Source organism: Haliotis rufescens, unplaced genomic scaffold, assembly GCF_023055435.1.
Source record: "Haliotis rufescens isolate VD_foot unplaced genomic scaffold, xgHalRufe1.0.p SCAF_8, whole genome shotgun sequence".
In the NCBI taxonomy this organism is placed as follows: Eukaryota; Metazoa; Mollusca; class Gastropoda; order Lepetellida; family Haliotidae; genus Haliotis; species Haliotis rufescens.
Window position 1 is genome coordinate 8,550,761 of NW_025964372.1, and position 14,577 is coordinate 8,565,337.

The 14,577-nt window shown below is 40.9% G+C and overlaps 1 long non-coding RNA gene across 1 annotated transcript; it reads right to left on the reverse strand.

Annotated features, from left to right (window-relative positions):
* Positions 1 to 1,049: 1,049 nt before the first annotated feature.
* Positions 1,050 to 1,677, reverse strand: LOC124119818. Its single transcript, XR_006858714.2, has 3 exons — positions 1,607 to 1,677; positions 1,358 to 1,396; positions 1,050 to 1,118 (listed from the first exon to the last, which is right to left on the reverse strand). It is a non-coding gene; the product is annotated as an uncharacterized LOC124119818 (long non-coding RNA).
* Positions 1,678 to 14,577: the final 12,900 nt, after the last annotated feature.

The window sequence follows — 14,577 nt, forward strand, 5'->3', positions numbered from 1 at the left end:
TTTGTTTGTTGTTTAATGCAGCACTCAGCAATATTCCAGCTATATGATGGTGGTCTGTAGACAATAGTCTGGACTAGACAATCCAGTGATCCACACAATTGGGATTGATGACATGCATCAACCAAGTCAGTGAGTCTGACCACCCTATCCCGTTAGTCGCCTCTTGCAACAAGCATAGTCACCTTTAACGGCAAGCATTGTTGCTGAAGACCTATTTTTTTACCACGTATCTTCACGGGTTGACATTTATAATGACATAAGGATACTGATCTATTGTAGATACTTGTATCTATCCATAATAATATTTCCAATAACTACTGAAAATAAAGAAGTAATTAAATTTATTGAAGCAGAAGTCAGGAGTGTACAACACAGTAACCTCATATTTGTCATGTCAGTAACAATACCATTCCAGCTTGTCCAGATTTGAACCAAATTTTGATTATGGTTCGTTTGTTGTTTAACACCACACTCAGCAATATTCCAGCTATATGACGGCGGTCTCATAATAATCAAGTCCAGCCCAGACAATCCAGTTATTGAAATCATAATCATCGATCTATGCAATTGGGATACAATGACATGCATCACCCAAGTCAGCGAGTCTGACCTCCCAATCAGCAAGCACGGGTTACTGAAGACCTATACTAACCCGGATCTTCATGGATCTTTCATTATGGTGAACAGTGTGCTATTTTAACTGCTAACACTGTTTGAGACATGTACAAACTTTCTTGAATTATATACACAATACATTGTATTTTGAAATAACAATAATATAATAAAAAAAATTCTTTTAATTCGGACTTTGTAGCTATTTTACAGTTTTATGGTGCTGTATACAAGTAGCAACTGATACTATTTTAACCTATCTTGTATAAGTGGACCTTCGTAGTTGGTAAGAACAGCAGCTACTGTCCAAAGCTGGTTGATGGATCCAACACGATTAAGGGGAATAATGCTGTCAAATATATGATTTTCCTTTACTCTGCGGATGGTTCGCTCAACATGGATACTGAGGGAGGCGATCATTTCTGAGTTTTCTGTGTAGTTCATCAAGCTGATCAACCTGGTCAACATCATCTGCTGCTTCATCTGTGCCCATTGGTATGTTTTGCCTGTAATTTCAACATGATTGGTAATATTATTCATAAATATCATTTATGTTTTCAACACACACCTCATGACTGACATGTATTTTGTTTTCTCCATTAAATTAGAACAACAATATTTCTGTTGAAGATGTTTGGAGTTTCATGGGAAGGTTATATTATATATATCAATATAATTATATTCATTATAAATCAACAAAAAGTGATCAATTTTACTTTTTTATAAAGAGAATCATTTTAATTACCCATCTGTGAGGACTTCTGCTGAACGTTTCCTGGACTGGCTGGATTGCAGGTGTGAAAATCTTATACCGTGCAAACATATAAAACAAATTCATATGTGCATGTTGTTAAAAGGAAACATTAATTTCATTGTGATTAAATCATTAATATATATATATTTGAAACAGACACAACTTCGGAAACATAACACACATAGATCTAGCCTATAAATTAAATTAGATGGTAATTAAGATTAACATTAAAAGAAATACCTGGTGTCAAGAGTGTTTTACAGATTGTTTTTCTTTTCTCCTCCTCTCTGAAGTGTTTGCCACAAACGACAGTGCATTTTGTTATCTGAAATTGGAATAAATGCACGTCAACCACATTATTAAGAATGTACTTCGATCAACACAGTACTAGTCACTAGATTTAATTTCAATGCTACACACAAACTATTAATCATCAAAGTTGGTAGTTCGTCGGCCTCGTTTTGGATTCAGTGGGAGGAGTTATGCATAAATATTGAGAGTTCCGTATTACGTTTTTATAAATGCTTTTCATGTAAAGCGTGTGTAAGCAGCCTGGCTGGAACTTGGTGTTCCACCATAGACCTAAGCACTACCAGTAGTATTTCATAAACCGCCTCTGTGGTCTAGTGGTAGAGCGCCGCCCGGAGAGCGGAAGGTCCGGGGTTCGATCCCCGACCGCGTCATACCAAAAGACGTTAAAAGATGGATACCCTGTATGGCGCTCGGCATTAAGGGGCTAAAACAAGGACTGGTCGGCTCGGAGTCAGTATACCGTGTCTCAGTGGGGTATTCATGTTAAACTGAGGCATGGTATCTCAGTGTGCTAGCACTTTAAATCGGCATCAGTCCGGACTAGTACAAGCAGCCACACAAACACACACACGTACATGCACGTCGCTATATAAGTGCAATAATCTTGGACGCGACGTTAAACCCCATTTCACCTTACCTAGTATTTCATAATACTTTTCAAAATACAGATTGAGAACATGGTGCTGTATTTGAAGATTTGTTTCTTTTTTCCACAATGCCCAGAATTCAAAAGATGTTTCTTTCTCAAAAAACATCTTGTGATTCAGTTCACTGATCCAACTACTTTTCTTACTGATGTTTAATTTGTTGAAATGTATATATGTTGACTTCTTTTTAGCACTCTGCTTGCATGGAATCATTTGAGTTCTGGTCTGTGTTAAGTTTCAAACTAATACTCTGAGAGACGAGTCAACCAAAGAGTTAGTTGATTTTCCAGTTTTTTAAAATGTTGAAGCCATTTTAAAGTTTTATGATCAGCCCTCACTTTAAATGTATTTCCATGTAAGAATTTTCTAAAATGATGGATGGAAGCAACTAGCGCCAAAGGTTCCCTATGGATGACACAGTTCTTTCCAGATTTTGAAAGTGATCTGCTGAAGTAGAACCTTAACCTGAGATATGACACATACTATGCCAATATCTGAGGCATCTGTATCTAAAGTAGATGGATACTCAAAGTGTGAGCATGCTATTATTGGCGCAGACATTAGTTAATCTTTCAGCAGTTTGAAAGCATCGAAATCCTACTTGAACAACGACTGCTTCTTGGTTGGCTTGTGAAGTGCAGTAGTAATATCAGTCTGTTGAGTGAAGCAAATCCTAAGAATTGTTTCGCTTCAATGGCGTTAGTGGGTGTCGCTCGATCTCACACAGCTTTTGTTGTGTGTGGATCAGTCTCTAACCGTTCTCTTTATCAGACAAGAGAAGGGTAGAGACATTTCGTTTAAGAAATGACATTATTTTGGTTTTTATTGGAGCCTTGCCTGCACTGTTATGGGGTGAGAATTGTGTTCCTCCACATTTCCACTGAAAATTACTAAGCACACCTCCCATTGCACGCCAGGGAATACTATTTCCAAGAGTCGCTGGAATGTGGTTGGTGCTCCTGAGTGTGGTAAATCGTCTGCTCAGAGAGCAGAAGGTCCGTGGTTCGATCCCCGAACGCTTCATACCACAAGACGTTAAAAGATGGTACTATATAAGTGTAATAATCTTGAACGCGACATTAAACCCCTTTCACCTTACCTCACGTCACCTCACTTGTTGCTCCTGTTAATCCAAAAGCATTGATTCAAATTTAATAAGCCAAAATGGTGTGGTAAATGCCGTCTGTTCTTTATCTTCTGGGCTTACTTTCACCTGCCAATACATGTTCAAAATGGTATAGAATTAGCTTCCAGTCAAGCAATAAAATTGTATCATGTAATCAAACGGCGATACTCCACGCAAAATCTCCTTTTAGACACATTCTTTTTATTGCAAGCACAATTGGCGCTGACCAAGAACTTACACGATGAACCTTGCTCAACGTTGAATCAATGTGTTTCTTAACCTCAGCACATTTGGTGGATGTAAACGGCCTGTCTCCAACTTGGAAGGGATGTGTATCGATACAATGGCATAATTTATACAGGTTCTTGAAACCCCTCTGGTCTGAGAGCAAGCACATTATCAACTTTCTCTCCCTGCATTTGAAATCTCAGCATCCTCTTTGTCCACTCTCTCTAAACAAATTGAGTCGTTGGTTTTGTTTGTTGACATTAAATGTTTTCTACAGTCTCACAGAGCACAATTTTAACAGCTGATGGATGGACATGTTAACTATATGATCTGGTCAGTCCATTTCCCTACCAGTAGCTACAGTTCCTATTTTACATTTTTTATAAAAGGTTCAGAGGTTCATCTGCGGTGTTGAATCTCAAACATTTCTTGCACCTGACATGCCATTTTCGCACTTGAACTTCAAATTAGGATCCACTATCCCCTCCGAATCTGATGTGGTTACCCCACTCACCTTTAACTTAAAGCCTCCTCCTTGATAACCATCTCATGGCCAGAAGGTAGTGACAGCTTCAGATAAAGACACTCGACAAACAGCTTAGCAGGTTGTGTTTTCAATTTCATGTGACAAACGTGTGGCTTTGACTCAAATACATGTAACATTTCACATTTCACATTTAAAGGGAGGGTGTAAGGGGAAGATGCTTTTCCTTAGTCTGTAATATCAATCCAGTTTGAGTCAATAAACAAACGTACTTTCATCTGGTATGTAATAAACTAGTCGTAAAAGCTTTTCTAAATACCATGGCGGCAGGGGTGATACTGGGAGGGTAACGAAGGTGTCACGTCCTAGGAAGTAACTTGTGGGTAATTCACAAGCTAAGACATGTGTACAGCTACATTTGTATCAACCACTGGTTTTCCAGGGGCAAACTGTCAAGTATACAGTCTGCCGTTATACAACGGGACATCCAACATGTCATCGAGGTACTATTTCTGAGAGGCATAACGTTTAAACATATATCAAAACGTATTGTAAGAGAAAAGACGTTTTTCACGTTTTCTTTAAGCTATTTATACGACGTATTACACACGGACGACTTCTACAGCCTACAAGTAGGACTTAATTACAAATCTCTAGTTCAGGTTCCTGAAACCTATAACCGTCAATATTATTACTGTCAATATTAAAGTTTTAATAGTGCACTTATCTCCCACAAATCACAATTGTTCATCAATAGTCAGCAGCACAGTGACAACAACTAATGTCCCTTGACGCTGCCGTGCGTTGCCTGCTTTGTGCCAGGAGTACTGTTCATCTTCCAATGCCTATTAATGAGCGTTGTACTTGAGCAATATACAATGTAGCGCACCCGCACAACACCTATAAAACTCGCACAGCCCCACTGTGATTACCTTCACATGGACTATCTACTAATGACAGACCGAGTATCTGGACACTACATCATTACCGGCTAATAACATGTATTGTCTCGTCGTGGCAGCCTGTGTGTACATCTCTAAGGCAGACACACGGGAACTGGTGTATAAAACATGTTACTCTCAACCATTAAGAGTCAAAGACAGACTTAAAGTATGAGGTTAAATTTACAGTCGTATATAAAGCAGAAAATCCAATTCTCTGCACACAGCCGTTTTACTTAAAATAGGTTGAAACTTGTGTGTCTGAATAAAATTCTTTTTTTCCTTAACACATACAATACACAATAGCTGACATCTAAACCAAAGGACTTTTTGTATATGAATATTGACATTTGTAAGCTAAAGCAAATTACAACGGCAATATATATAATATAGGGTGTATATCCTGTGTGATGTTTATCATGTGTGGTATATATCCTGTATGTTGTTTATCATGTGTGGTATATATCCTATGTTTTGTTTATCATGTGTGGTATATATCTTCTGTGCTATTTATATTGTGTGGTATATATCCTGTGTGGTGTTTCTCATGTGTGGTGTATATCCTGTGTGTTGTTTCTCATGTGTGGTATATATCCTGTGTGTTGTTTCTCATGTGTGATGTATATCCTGTGTGTTGTGAATAATGTGTGGTATATATCCTGTGTGTTGTTTATAATGTGTGGTATATATCCTGTGTGGTGTTTCTCATGCGCGGTGTATATCCTGTGTGTTGTTTCTCATGTGTGGTATATATCCTGTGTGTTGTTTCTCATGTGTGATGTATATCCTGTGTGTTGTGAATAATGTGTGGTATATATCCTGTGTGTTGTTTATAATGTGTGGTATATATCCTGTGTGGTGTTTCTCATGCGTGGTGTATATCCTGTGTGTTGTTTCTCATGTGTGGTATATATCCTGTGTGTTGTTTCTCATGTGTGGTATATATCCTGTGTGTTGTTTATAATGTGTGGTATATATCCTGTGTGTTGCTTATAATGTGTGGTGTATATCCTGTGTGTTGGTTCTCATGTGTGGCGTACATCATGTGTGGTATATATTCTGTGTGTTGTTAATCATGTGTGGTATATATCCTGTGTGTTGCTTATAATGTGTGGTATATTTCCTGTGTGTTGTTTCTCATGTGTGGTGTATATCCTGTGTGTTGTTTCTCATGTGTGGTATATATCCTGTTGTCATGCTTATCATGTGTGGTATATATCCTGTGTGTTGGTTCTCATGTGTGGCGTACATCATATGTGGTATATATCATGTGTGTTGCTTATAATGTGTAGTGTATATCCTGTGTGTTGTTTCTCATGTGTGGTATATATCCTGTGTGTTGTTTCTCATGTGTGGTATATATCCTGTGTGTTGCTTATCATGCGTGGTATATATCCTGTGTGTTGGTTCTCATGTGTGGCGTACATCATATGTGGTATATATCATGTGTGTTGCTTATAATGTGTAGTGTATATCCTGTGTGTTGTTTCTCATGTGTGGTATATATCCTGTGTGTTGTTTCTCATGTGTGGTATATATCCTGTGTGTTGCTTATCATGCGTGGTATATATCCTGTGTGTTGGTTCTCATGTGTTGCGTACATCATTTGTGGTATATATTCTGTGTGTTGTTAATCATGTGTGGAATATAACATATGTGGTATACATCCTGTGTGTTGTATATCATGTGGGGTTTCTCATAGAACTTCACCTTAAAGATATAGGCACCGATAATGATGTAAACAGTTTAGAAATACGTACCCCTCCTGTCCTATGTTGTGTGATACAGCAGTCCCACATGTAGTTTACGCTCGCCTGATGAAGACTCTGTCTGTGACTCGACCGGAATGTGCGTATCCTTCAGAACAATAGAATTATTTTTTCAGTCCTAAATATATTGAATGGGTCGCATTGTACAACAACCAATAATGTTCTTGAAATGCATCGAAGTGTTCTCATATAGTATATATATGGAGACCAATGTTCCAATGACGGTATGTGTGTTGTATCAACAAATGTTTTGGACGCCTTCTATCTTTTTTGACTATTTCCTTTAACAATTACGCCAAAACGTTTGTCAAGTGTATTTCTGTGCACGTGTTTACTGGAATAGCCTGTATGATTCCATCTACCAATGCATCGACTGAACCGTGGCACGTGATGTGGGCAGGCCTTTCAACGGACACTGGACTGACATGTAAAGTTAAGTACAAAAGCAAGGATGTTGCCTTTTCGCTAAGTCGATGACGCCAATGACAGACGGGTTTTAGCCCTTTCCACTGCTGCTTCACGATAAACCCAACTTGTAGCACGTATTGGTAACTGGCCACGCCCTTCCTGTTCAGTCAGTCAGGGTTATTGAATAAAGGGTAAATAGAATTGTACGGCTAAATGTAGAGATGACTTCTCCGGGATGGTGGGTGTGTTGGGGAATGTAGTGGTTCCACCTCCCACCTCAGGTTCATCAACTGTGGACATGTGGGGCTAACCAAGTACAATACACTGGCGAGCTATCTAGAAAGAGAGGGTGTGGGACAGAGAGAAAAGGAGACACACAGAAAGAGAGACCAAGAGAGTATATTGCCCAAAAATCATTTGTAATCATAAGTAACATGAACCGAGTGGTATTGTCTGTAAGTAACGTGAACCGAAAGGTATTGTGTATAAGTAACATGAACCGAGTGGTATTGTCTGTAAGTAACCTCGACCGAGTGGTATTGTCTGTAAATAACATGGACCGAGTGGTATTGTCTGTAAGTAACATGGACCGAGTGGTATTGTCTGTAAAAAACATGGACCGAGTGGTATTGTCTGTAAGTAACATGGACCGAGTGGTATTGTCTGTAAATAACATCGACCGAGTGGTATTGTGTGTAAGTAACATGAACCGAGTGGTATTGTCTGTAAGTAACATCGGCCGAGTGGTATTGTCTGTAAGTAACATGGCCCGAGTGGTATTGTCTGTAAGTAAAGTTGACCAAGTGGTATTGTCTGTAAATAACTTGAACCGAGTGGTATTGTCTGTAAGTAGCTTGAACCGAGTGGTATTGTCTGTTAGTAACGAGGACCGAGTGGTATTGCCTGTAAGTAACTTGAACCGAGTGGTATTGTCTGTAAATAACATGGACCGAGTGGTATTGTCTGTAAGTAACTTGGACTGAGTGGTATTGTCTGTAAGTAATTTGAACCTAGTGGTATTGTGTGTAAGTAACATGGACCGAGTGGTATTGTCTGTAAAAAACATGGACCGAGTGGTATTGTCTGTAAGTAACATGAACCGAGTGGTATTGTCTGCAAATAACATCGACCGAGTGGTATTGTGTGTAAGTAACATGAACCGAGTGGTATTGTCTGTAAGTAACAACCGCCGAGTGGTATTGTCTGTAAGTAACATGGACAGAGTGGTATTGTCTGTAAGTAAAGTTGACCGAGTGGTATTGTCTGTAAATAACTTGAACCGAGTGGTATTGTCTGTAAGTAGCTTGAACCGAGTGGTATTGTCTGTAAGTAACGCGGACCGAGTGGTATTGCCTGTAAGTAACTTGAACCGAGTGGTATTGTCTGTAAGTAACATGGACCGAGTGGTATTGTCTGTAAGTAACTTGGACCGAGTGGTATTGTCTGTAAGTAATTTGAACTTAGTGGTATTGTGTGTAGGTAACTTGAACCGAGTGGTATTGTCTGTAAGTAACATGGACCGAGTGTTATTTCTGTAAGTAACCTCGGCCGAGTGGTATTGTGTGTAAATAACATGGACCGAGTGGTATTGTCTGTAAGTAACATGGACCGAGTGGTATTGTGTGTAAGTAACGTGGGCAGAGTGGTATTGTCTGTAAGTAACATGAACCGAGTGGTATTGTCTGTAAGTAACGTGGACCGATTGGTATTGTCTGTAAATAACGTGGACAGAGTGGTATTGTCTGTAAGTAACGTGAACCGAGTGGTATTGTCTGTAAATAAAATGAACTGAGTGGTATTTTCTGTAAATAACATGAACCGAGTGGTATTGTCTGTAAGTAACGTGGACCGAGTGGTATTGTCTGTAAGTAACATGGGCCGAGTGGTATTGTTTGTAATTAACATGAACCGAGTGGTATTGTGTGTAAGTAACATGGACCGAGTGTTATTTCTGTAAGTAACCTCGGCCGAGTGGTATTGTCTGTAAATAACATGGGCCGAGTGGTATTTTGTCTGTAAGTAACATGAACCGAGTGTTATTGTGTGTAAGTAACGTGGGCAGAGTGGTATTGTCTGTAAATAACACAAACCGAGTGGTATTGTGTGTAAATAACATGGACCGAGTGGTATTGTGTGTAAGTAACGTGGGCAGAGTGGTATTGTCTGTAAATAACATGGACCGGGTGGTATTGTGTGTAAGAAACGTGGGCAGAGTTGTATTGTCTGTAAATAACATGGACCGAGTGGTATTGTCTGTAAGTAACATGAACCGAGTGGTATTGTATGTAAGTAACATGGGCCGAGTGGTATTGTCTGTAAGTAACATGGACCGAGTGGTATTGTCTGTAAATAACATAGACCGAGTGGTATTGTCTGTAAGTAACATTGGCCGAGTGGTATTGTCCGTAAGTACCATGAACCGAGTGGTATTGTCTGTAAGTAACGTGAACCGAGTGGTATTGTCTGTAAGTAACATGGACCGAGTGGTATTGTCTGTAAATAACTTGAACCGAGTGGTATTGTCTGTAAATAACGTGGATCGAGTGGTATTGTCTGTAAGTAATTTGGATCGAGTGGTATTGTCTGTAAGTAACGTGGATCGAGTTGTATTGTCTACAAGTATAACGTGGTCAGAGTGGTCGTATAATTTCCATGGTCACGCGTTTCGACAATTCAAGTTGATCAATGCACCATTTGGTGTTTTATTTATCATTTATCATCTATAACACATTGTCGAGGTTACTGCCCTGGCATGGACAATAGATGCCCCGCTGGTCAACTAGCCACAAAATGCCTTTTTGTCCACCTGTATTGATTGCTCGGCACCTACGACTGTCTTCCGGATACACACGTTGAAGTGCTTAGATCAATTGTTCCGTTGAAACAGTCAAGAGAACTCAATACATTGTCCAGCAATATTGGTTCTTAAACAGGTATGCAAATGGCTGTCTCGACAAGTAACACTTACTTTTAACTCTCGACAAGTTTCCTTATCACTGTAAACACTCACAGGAGCGACAGCGTGCTTTACGCCATTTTCATCCCAGTTACTCAACGCCGCTAATGGACGGCATCCGGTGTCGTCTGTTGTCTTCGGTCTACAGCCGCCATCTTGGATCTGAGAAAGGCTGAAAAAGGCCAAAACAAGCAAAGTCTAGGTCTAGTAGGCCAATATTCATCACAATATGTGATTTACTGATGTATGACTAACTGAAACAAGGGCGACAGGTAGGAGGGGACATACACACATATTATATAATTTTTCTAACCTTACATGCATATTTGAGCATGTGTAAGTAAATACAATGTACAATGTTTGGTGTATGGAGCATACGATAAGAATTTAGCGTGAGGAATAAAAGGATCATCTTTGATGTTAAAACCCAAACCATTTCGTCCACTATACCCTTCTAATAAACAAAACCCACAGAAGACGGTTTGTATAAACCATATATGTGTTTGAGGTCCTCGTGAAAGGTGTTTGGTTTTCTGTCTGAAGAATATATATCAAAAATCAATTAACATTTCAGACGGCGGAGATCTTTTATAGCACACTAGGGTCTGGTAAAAAAAGAATGTGATAAACGTCATATCCAATAGAAAAAGACTAATAATAATTGATCAATTACCCCAACAAATATGTTACTTTCTGACAATTTCAGCGATAGCTGTTCCCGTGAAAGACTACTGAAATGCCATTTGTGCTTCATGAAGACATGCAGAGCGTATGTCACACGAGAGAAGATTGATTGTAAAGTGCTCCGTGGCTTCTCTAATGAGACTATTCACACACAGACTTCACAGGCTTTCATCTACCCCCGACACAGTCACGTGGTCCTGCCCTGTCCCCATAACTGCTTCCGGTCCGGTCACGTGGCAGTGTTGAACCGGCAGAGGGTCTAGACATTGAGATTTTGACGGAAGTCGTGTTAAGTGCTGAACTCTACGCTTAGAATTTAATAGTAACTTTAATGTAAATTGGTCGTGGATGTAAGTGACCATGCTTTGGTTAACTTTGAGAATCCTGCATCGGCGCGAACAAACAGATACGCATAAAAAGTTATGATAAGGGCATGATCTGTATAACTTGTGTATACCAGGTATAACCGTCACTAAAAACTTTCCATACTTCTTGCCACAATGATTTAATGATAGTGTAACTGCTTTTTAAACAACCCAGCTTAATGCACAATCTCAAAACGTACTAAATGGTTGATCTAGTGAATATCGCGTACGTTACCGCCATACCTACATCTCGTTGGATAGAAATATGTGGTGTGGTTCATCCCTAAAGCGTCAGAATTGTTTGCCAGAGAGAAGTTCACAGCTACACTGTTTAATCTGTAAGTAATTGTTAAATCAAATAGTTATCCTTTCAGCACATCGTGCTTTGATCCGCGAGAAACACTTCATGACACCTATACGATAGCAGGTGTTATCAGCACATCGTGCTTAGATCTGCGTGAGGCACTTCATGACACCTATACGTTAACAGGTGTTATCAGCACATCGTGCTTAGATCTGCGAGAAGCATTCGACACCTACATGTAGCAGGTGTTATCAGCACATCGTGCTTAGATCTGCGAGAACAACTCAATGACACCTATACGTTAGCAGGTGTTATCAGCATATCGTTCTTAGATCCGCGAGAAGCACTTCATGACACCTATACGTTAGCAGGTGTTAGCAGCACATCGTGCTTAGATCCGCAAGAAGCACTTCATGACACCTACACGTCATCAGGTGTTATCAGCACATCGTGCTTTAATCTGCAAGAAGCACTTCCTGACACCTATACGTTAGCAGGTGTTATCAGCACATCGTGCTTAGATCTGCGGGAGGCACTTCATGACACCTACATGTAGCAGGTGTTATCAGCACATCGTGCTTAGATCTGCGAGAACAACTCAATGACACCTATACGTTAGCAGGTGTTAGCAGCACATCGTGCTTAGATCCGCGAGAAGCACTTCATGACACCTACACGTCATCAGGTGTTATCAGCACATCGTGCTTTAATCTGCAAGAAGCACTTCGTGACACCTATACGTTAGCAGGTGTTATCAGCACATCGTGCTTAGATCCGCGAGAAGCACTTCATGACACCTATACGTTAGCAGGTGTTATCAGCACATCGTGCTTAGATCTGCGAGAAGCACTTCATGACACCTACATGTAGCAGGTGTTATCATCACATCGTGCTTAGATCTGCGAGAACCACTTCATGACACATATACGTTAGCAGGTGTTATCAGCACATCGTGCGTAGATCTGCAAGAAGCATTTCATGACACCTATACGTTAGCAGGTGTTATCAGCACATCGTGCTTAGATCTGCGAGGAGCACTTCATGACACCTATACGTTAGCAGGTGTTATCAGCACATCGTGCTTTCATCTGCGAGGAGCACTTCATGACAACTACACGTTAGCAGGTGTTATCAGCACATCGTGCTTTCATCTGCGAGAAGCACTTCATGACACATATACGTTAGCAGGTGTTATCAGCACATCGTGCTTAGATCTGCAAGAGAAGCACTTCATGACACCTATACGTTAGCAGGTGGTCCGGATGAAGATTTAGATTGGGTGGAATGACATTAACCGCTTAAAGGTAGTGAAAAAACCCCACACTGGACAGGACCTGTGCACTTGAAGTGCAGTAACATATTCGGGCTTACCGCCATCACAGCTTTCTACAGTGTTGTCCTGGGCAGTGTGTCCGACTGCCTCCTTCCAGTCATCGAGGACATATCTACAAGAGAATTCCTCTGCAATATTTCGTTTCATATTTGTTCGTTTAGTTCTGAATTGTATAAAACTATACACCTGTATATAGGACTACTCCAGTGACCGCCATCAGCGCCATTACTCCTGTATCTTGTCGGACTGCATGTAAGTCATGCGTCTTCTAACCACTACAGACTATCACATACTGGTTCCAGGGAATTGGGAGTTCGACAGTTGACCGAATTCTTACATTTCGCGGAAAATACTATTTGTTCAGCATTTCTAAACATGATGAAATTATCCTATAACGTTGATTTTGACTTACGCTTGTGGTGATGATAGAGGGAAAACTAGCATATAAACTGGGCGGCAAAAGAAAGTATAGGTCGAGTTCCATGATCGATAAAAAAATAACAAGAAGAGGTTTTGTTGTGATTGATCAACCAAAGTTTGAATGAAATTGTGCAATCACAGGTAATGTAAGCTCAAGGAAAACAATGGTGGGGTAAGAAATTTCATTTTCAAAATTTGTCTGAAATGTCACCAAAAAATTGTCAGACACTACAAGTTCATTGTCGACACAGTTGCCTTCAAAACCGTGTATGACCTCCAGCTGCCTCAATGCATGCTGGTGGTACGCCGCCTCATCGATGACGTCAGTCTTCTGATGACGTGGACGGGAATCCGTTGCCACTCGCCTCTCAGGGCCTGCTGCAATTCTTGTCTGTTGACGGGAGGCTGATGGCGTGCTCTAATCCGTCTGTCAAGATGGTCCCACAGATGTTCAATAGGATTCATATCGGGTGAGTTTGCAGGCGTCAACGTTCTGCTGGTATGGAAAGTTCCGAGTCAGTCTTGCAGTATGGGGCCTGGCATTGTCGTGTTGAAACAATGTCCCCAGTTGTTGGTTTTGTAAGAACGGAAGCACAACTGGCTGCAACACTTGGTCTCTGTACTGCACAGCGTTCAGTGTTCCATGTATAATCACCAAATCAGTCTTCTGATCTCCACAAATACCGCCCCACACCATGACACCTCCCCCGCCGAATGGATGGACCTCTCGAATACACGCCGGAGCCATACGTTCCCCTCTGCGTCGATAAACTCGTTCTCTGCCGTCATTTCGAAACAAGTTAAACCGACTTTCATCCGTAAACAGCACTCGACGCCAATTTCTCACTTGCCAGCGTCGAACCTGCCTCGCCCATCGCAGTCTCAGGCGTCGATGTTGAGCAGTCAGTACCATTCCTCGGAAAGGACGATACGCTCGGATTCCAGCAGCACGAAGTCGTCGTAGTACTGTACGTTGGCTAATGGGATGTCCGAACGCTGTTGCTGCCGTCGCCGTCGCTGTTATGAATCTGTTTCGCAGGTGAATGAGCCGTATCTGACCGTCTCCCAGTGGTGTTGTCACTCGGGGTCGTCCGGTTCGAAGCCTGTCCTCCCTGTCTGCCTGTACCGTTGAATCAGCCTGGCTACTGTCAATGGTGTACAACCATTCCTTCTGGCAATTTGGACCTGTGTTGCCTCTATTTCGGCCATACCGATGGCTCTCTCTCTCTGCTCC